Source organism: Mustela erminea, chromosome 11 (genome assembly GCF_009829155.1).
Source record: "Mustela erminea isolate mMusErm1 chromosome 11, mMusErm1.Pri, whole genome shotgun sequence".
Classification (NCBI taxonomy): domain Eukaryota; kingdom Metazoa; phylum Chordata; class Mammalia; order Carnivora; family Mustelidae; genus Mustela; species Mustela erminea.
In genome coordinates this window covers 66,554,103-66,561,027 of record NC_045624.1, presented here as the reverse complement: position 1 = coordinate 66,561,027, position 6,925 = coordinate 66,554,103, and the positions used below count along the sequence as shown (strand labels likewise).

General features: G+C 39.6%; 2 pseudogenes; both read left to right on the top strand.

Annotated features, from left to right (window-relative positions):
• Window positions 1–2,157: 2,157 nt before the first annotated feature.
• LOC116569484 lies at window positions 2,158–2,888 on the top strand (annotated as a pseudogene).
• Window positions 2,889–3,595: 707 nt separating this feature from the next.
• On the top strand, window positions 3,596–4,579 carry LOC116568767 (annotated as a pseudogene).
• Window positions 4,580–6,925: the final 2,346 nt, after the last annotated feature.

The window sequence follows — 6,925 nt, the reverse complement described above, 5'->3', positions numbered from 1 at the left end:
CCAAGATTGAGACCTGAACTAAAATCAAGAGTCAGACATTTAACCAACTGAGCCCGAGCACCCTAATTTCTTATATTTTATTGTTAACTATGTTTTTGAAGTTATTTATGCCTATTATATGTGTATGATGGAAACAATATAATATTGTGCTACTACTCAGGCCCTTCCAATTCTGTGCTCAATAATGTCAAATTGGTAGCCTGAAATTGGCCATTATCCCAGGGAAATCAGAAAATGCTGAAAATCAGGGCTTTTTCTTTCTACAGAAAGAAAAGAGCTGTGTGTTAAGTATCTATCACCACAATACGTTCCTTATCCCTCCCTTCTTACACTGAAGGTGTTCAGAACAAGTCTTCCCAAAATGTAAACCATTTTGAGCTGAAGCCAGTCAAGAGCCAGCAGACTCAGGAATAACTTTTACCTCTCCTTGAAACTACTTAAAAGAATTTAGGTAGAGGCCTGGCACAGAAAGAAAGCTATTACCAAGAGATAACATTTTTATCTGAATGACCTATCTGTATGACAGGACAAAAATATAATTACCATACATCCTCTCTCCTTATCGTCCTGTGAATCATCCTCCTCTCCTTCAAAACCCCAGGTCCCTTTTCCATTCTGTAATTCAAGATGGCATACAAACCTCAACTACCCAGCTTGTCCTTGGGTCTCATAATCTTATGGGTCACCCATATATACATAATTAAATTTTTTTGGTCTTGTTAATATTTTATGTTAATTTGATTAGTAGAACAAAGAACTTAGAGTTAAAATTTTTTCCTCTCCAGTGCATGCTCACATATGCACACAAACACATGTACCCACAACAGGTCTAGATCGAGGACAAAGAACTAGGAAGGTAGAGTTAAAATTTGTTCCTCTCCAATGCATGCTCACATGTGCACACAAACACATGTACCCACAACAGGTCTAGATCGAGGACAAAGAACTAGGAAGGTAGAGTTAAAATTTGTTCCTCTCCAATGCATGCTCACATGTGCACACAAATACATGTACCCACAACAGGTCTAGATCGAGGACAAAGAACTAGGAAGGTAGAGTTAACATTTTTTCCTCTCCAATGCATGCTCACATGTGCACACAAACACATGTACCCACAACAGGTCTAGATCGAGGACAAAGAACTAGGAAGGTAGAGTTAAAATTTTTTCCTCTCCAATGCATGCTCACATGTGCACACAAACACATGTACCTACAACAGGTCTAGATCGAGGACATTCTGAGGAGCTATGCAAACTGGTAGTCAACAAGAAATGTTAGTAAATGTCATAGGCTCTAAGACACTGGAGTGATCCTCTGGGCCAATGAGCAGAGGCTAAGAAAGCACCTTCAATTCAGTCTTCAACTTGGCTACATTCCACTGCAGACATACTGATTCCTATCCCCCAATTCTCTACACCTCCAGCTAAAACTGTAGTGTTGTTCTTAGGTCCTTGGAACCCTGTTTGGTGACTAATCTGGTGAACTAATTTATGCTTTGTGGTTAACAGTGCTTCAACATATTACTTCTCCTAAACAACACATGTTTGTGTCCATAAGACTCTTCATGCCCTACCTCCTGTGAACCAGTGAGAAGAAGCTTATTTAACTTCATATAAACCATATAGTGTTTTGTCTATTGATTTCAAAATATCTAAAAGTTTTGAAATTTTGTCATAATGTTAACAACAGAAAGGAGTGATTGCTTACCCACAGTGAAATGGGGCAGTGAGGAGAAGCTATAAAGTAGTAGATGCCCATGAGGATGGGTCTTGCCACTAGCAGTTCATCATGTGGACTAGCTTAATACTTACCCTCTTTAGTTGTTATCCACACCCTTATTTCATAGTTAAGAAGGCCAAGACTCCTAGGAATCAAGTGACTTGCTGAAGATCACAAGATGCTAATCCTAAATTACTACTGCATTGTAACAATTCACTTTATAATTTCGTGGCATAAAACAATCATGTTATTGTATGGAGTTGGTATTTGAGAAAGGTTCAGTTGGGCCATTGTCTCTTAGGGTCCTTTATAAGGCTGTGGTTAGATAGCAGCTAAATTGAAACACTTAAGAGCTAGAGCAGCTAAAAGCTGGTCTCCCTTTTTCTCTCAAGATACACTGATATCAGGGTATCTGTTTATAGCTCTTTTCTGGCTGGAACCATAGAGATTATGGAAGAGAAGAGAAAGAAGATTCCTGCTTTGCCAGAAACCTTTAAGGAGAAGCAAAGGAATTTCACAAAGTTGTAGATAAAGCATCAAGAGAAAGAAGTTTGCCCAAAAGGTGCTTCAAAAGGAGGACGCTTACTGATGAAAAAGCTAAGCATTGTCACAAGGAAGGTGTACAGAACTGAGATTCAAACAGTTAGGATAGCAAGAAAAGCTGGCAACTTCTATGTACCTATGGAACCCAGACTGGATTGGTCATCAGAATAAGGTATCAATGGTGTCAGCCCAAGTGTTTCAAAGGTATTACAGCTTCTTCGGCTTTGCCAAAAATTCCATAGCACTTTGTTAAGCTCAATAAGGCTTCAGTTAACATGCTAAGGATTATGGTATATATAGCATGGGGGGTACCCAAACCTGAAACCTGTGAATAAATTGATCTACAAGGGTGGTTATGGCAAAATCAACTAGAAGCAAACTACCTGAAAGACAACACACTGATCGCTTGATCTCTTGGTAAATATGGCAGCATCTGCAGGGAGGTGGCTCTGATTCAGGTCTATACTGTTGGAAAACATTTCAAAGAGGCAAACAACTTCTGAGGACCCTTCAAATTATCTTTTCCAAGATGGGGAAGGAAGATGACGACCTCCCATTTTGTGCAAGGTGGAGATGCTGGCAAGGTAGAAGTTCAGATCAATAGGCTTATCAGAAGGATGAACTAAGGTATCTACCATGATTATTTTTGTCATCTGGTCAGTTAATAGACTAATAGATTATTTCTGTCATCTGGTCAGTTAACTTGACTACTTTTAAGTTTATCTACCCACCTAACCCACTTACCTACTTATCTAGAGAGAGAGAGAGAGAGAGAGTCTCAGAGCTTCTCCATGTGAGCTAGTTTGGGCTTCCTCATAGCATGGCAGCCTCAGCACACTTGGACTGGTTTACACAGTGACTCGGATTTTCAACACAAGTGTCTTGCAAGCAAGGGGAGCTACATGACCTGTTCTGACCTAGCTTTTGAGTCACACAGTGTATTTCTATCACATTCTTGGTTTCAGGAAAGTCACAATCTACCCATTTTCAACTAGAGGATAATTCAGTTACACCTCCTGATGTGAGAATGGGAAGGTTCTAGAAGGTCACGTGGGATGACAGACATTGTGTTCATTCTTGAAAATTATCTGACATAGGTAGTTATGTGACCAATCAGAATTCTCAGTGTGGGCTATTTTGTGTCAAACTCTGCTCACCCCGCCACACTATATACCATTATCAAAGCTCCACATGTGTGTTCATGCAGTAATTGTCCAATGAAGCAGGTTTCTCAGAAGAGAGTAAATGAGGGGAAAAGAAGTGCACAGAAGGGTCAAACCACCTTGCCCACCAGCCCTCATTGCACGCCTTGGTTTGGGGGGACCCCACAACCATGCCTCCTCCCCTGGCTCCAAGCTGCAATGCCTGTCCCCACCCACCACATAGAGGTGTGGTATGGAGCCCTTGGCCTCCACCCCATGGGAAGCTGCAGTACCTGGGGCAGATCCAGCACATCCTTCACTGAAGGTTCCAGAAGGATGAGAGCACTGGCACCAGCATGCTGGGGTGTTTGGCATGCAGGTGCACTACAGCCTGAGAGATGAATTTCCTCTGCTGATTAACAACACATATTCTGAAAGAGTGTTTTGGAGGAGTTACAGTGTTTTATCAAGGGCTTTACAAATGCTAAGGAACTGTCTCCTAAGGGAGTGAAAATCTGGGAAGTCAATGCCTCCTGAGACTTCTTGGACAACCTGGGATTTTCCAACAGAGAAAAGAGGATTTAGATCCAATTTATGGTTCTCAGTGGAGAAGGCATTTTGGGGCAGAATACAAAGATGAGGATTCAGATTATTCAAGTTAAGGAGTAGACTAACTGCAAAAGATGTTTCGCACAGTTGAAATCAAACTCAAGGACAGAAGAATTATCTTGTGTGGTTGGAATCCCAAAGCACTTCCTTTTATGGCCCTATCTCCCTGCCATACCTTTCCCAGATCTCCATGGTGAGCGGTGAACTGTCCTGCCAGCTGTACTGGAGGGAAGGAGACATGGTTTTGGCTGTGTCCTTCAACTTGGCCCTCCACACCTGGCCCTCTATATGATCACACACATCACAGGCCTGAAGGCAGGTGACTTCATACATATTTTGAAGATACACATATTTGCCTGAATTATGTTGAACCTCTAAAAGTGCAGCTTCAGTGAGAACCAGCACCTTTCCTGAAGCTCAAAATCCTTCAAAAAGGTGTGACCATCCATGACTTCAAGGCTGAAGACTTTCAGATCAGAGGGTACAGTATTCACCCAACTATTAAAATGGAAATGGATGTCTCAAGTGCCTTTAAAGGAGGTGTTCCAAGGAGATGCAGTCTTTAAGGGTTGGATGGAATGCCCAGGGCAAGTTCATTTGCCCTAAAGGAAGAAGGGATTAGGTAAAAATTCTATAGGTGACCGGCAGTCATTGTTCATTAAATTTTAAGGATGTTTCCTCTGGCAAACATAACCTTGATTTCTTTTAGTAACAAAAGGTCCTGAGTTTGGCTAGCTTACCAAGGACATGTGAAAATGCTGAGATTGGGAATAAAGTCAGAGAGTGAAAGTTTATATACTCTTAAAAACATACACATGCATTTCAATCCCATATTTTTATGAAGGCCAGTGAATTTCTAGAATTATATATAAACTATACCCCTAAATTTGAGCAAGCTGTTTAACACCAGTTATACTAACATACAGTTGTGTTTATAAAATAAACATTTAAAGTTATGTTTGCTTTATATATTGCTATAATAAGGGAATGTTCTAGAAAAAAAAAGTCTAAATGATTCACAAGGGTTAGTTATTAGAATTAAATTTTAATTACTCTTCCCTAAAGAACTGGTAAAAACTTGAATCTAATATGAAAAAGATAATTTTTTTTTTGTTTCTTTTATGAATTTCTCTGCTGTGGGTCTTCAGCTGTCTTACCTAAAGCTATACTGTGATGGAATCTCGTTTTCCTCAAATTGATGATTTCATTGTTGCAAGAAAATGCTTAGTTTTTCCAATGCATGTGTTCAAGGTTCACCTTCAGTTCTGCAAAGAAGGTATGTCTTCCCTGGACAACACTTTGCAAAATCTCTACTACTAGCATTTATTAATGGAGAATTTAACCCTTCTCTATTTGTTTGTCCATCCAATTTGGTTCCCTATGTCTGTATCTATGACCTGGTTCAACGCTGTTGTTCTTCCTCTTTGCAAAGGGGAGATTTTATAGTATGTGCCTTTATTGGGTAAAGTAACCTCCTGTTGGGAACTTAACTGAACAAGAACCCTACTTAGCAAAAACTAAGATGTCATGTCACCTCCTATTAATACTGCTCACACCCTGCCAACACGCACACATCATGCACTATAGCTAAATGGCAGTTTAATAACTTCTTACCTAAAGATATGCAGAAGGCTTGTACCTCATCTAAGAACATTTAGAATACCAAGTGAGGTACTGGAAGAAAAACTTAGATATAGGAGCAAGGCCCAAGAATGGGTCTTTATTTAGCACATCTTATGATCCAGGCATGGCTCTAAGTATATTCCATATATTAACTAACTTAAATCTCACAACAGCCCTTTGAGGCAGGTTCTATTTTTGTCCTTATTTTGTATGTGAGTAAACTGAGGCACACAGAGGGCAAGTGAATTCCCAGACTCCCTCAGCTACTAAGTGACAGAACCTGGCTTACACAATACACAGCGCTCACCACAACACATACTCTCCCCAGTCTTCATCACCTAGTCACTCCATGCCTCCCACCTCCCTCCACTCCAGCAACCCTCAGTTTATTTTGTGAGATTAGAGTCTCTTACAGTTTGTCTCCCTCTCTGGTTTCTTCTTGTTTCATTTTTTCTTCTTTTCCTTTACAACCCTCTGCCTTGTTTCTCAAATTCCACATATCAGTGAAATCATGTAATTGTCTTTCTCTGACTGACTTATTTTGCTTAGCATAATACCTTCTAGTTCCATCCAAGTCATTGCACATGGTAGGACAGGTTTTGATGGTTGCATAATATTCCATTGTGTATAAATACCACATCTTCTTTATCCATTCATCTGTCGGTGGACATCTAGACTCTTTCCATAGTTGGGCTATTGTGGACATTGCTGCTATGAACATTGGGGTGAAGGTGCCCCTTCGGATCACTATATTTGTATCTTTAGGGTAAATATCCAGTAGTGCGGTTACTAGATCAGAGGGTAGCTCTGTTTTTCAACTTTTTGAGGAACCTCCATACTGCTCTCCAGAGTGGCTGCACAAGCTTACATTCCCACCGACAGTATAGAAGGGTTCCCCCATCCCTGAAAAAAAGGATTTTAAAGATGCTCAATTTACCACATTCCTGCTGGCCCTGGTAAGAATCATTAATACACAAAACCAAATTTTATATATATAATTGGTGTCAAGAAAAACACATTAAAACAGCAAGCTTATTGTTACCCATATATACATATATGTTCATACATATATTGAACTGATATATTGTTACCCATATATATGGGTAACAATAAGCTTGCTTATATTAATCATTAATACACAAAAACAAATATATATATATTTTTTTTCTTGACACTAATTAATTCTTTTATTTGTGAAAAACATATTTCTTGAACACCTATTGTTCTTAGGATATATCTGTGGGCAAAATAGGTAAGGAATGATATGTCAGTTTCTAATTCTAGTCAAG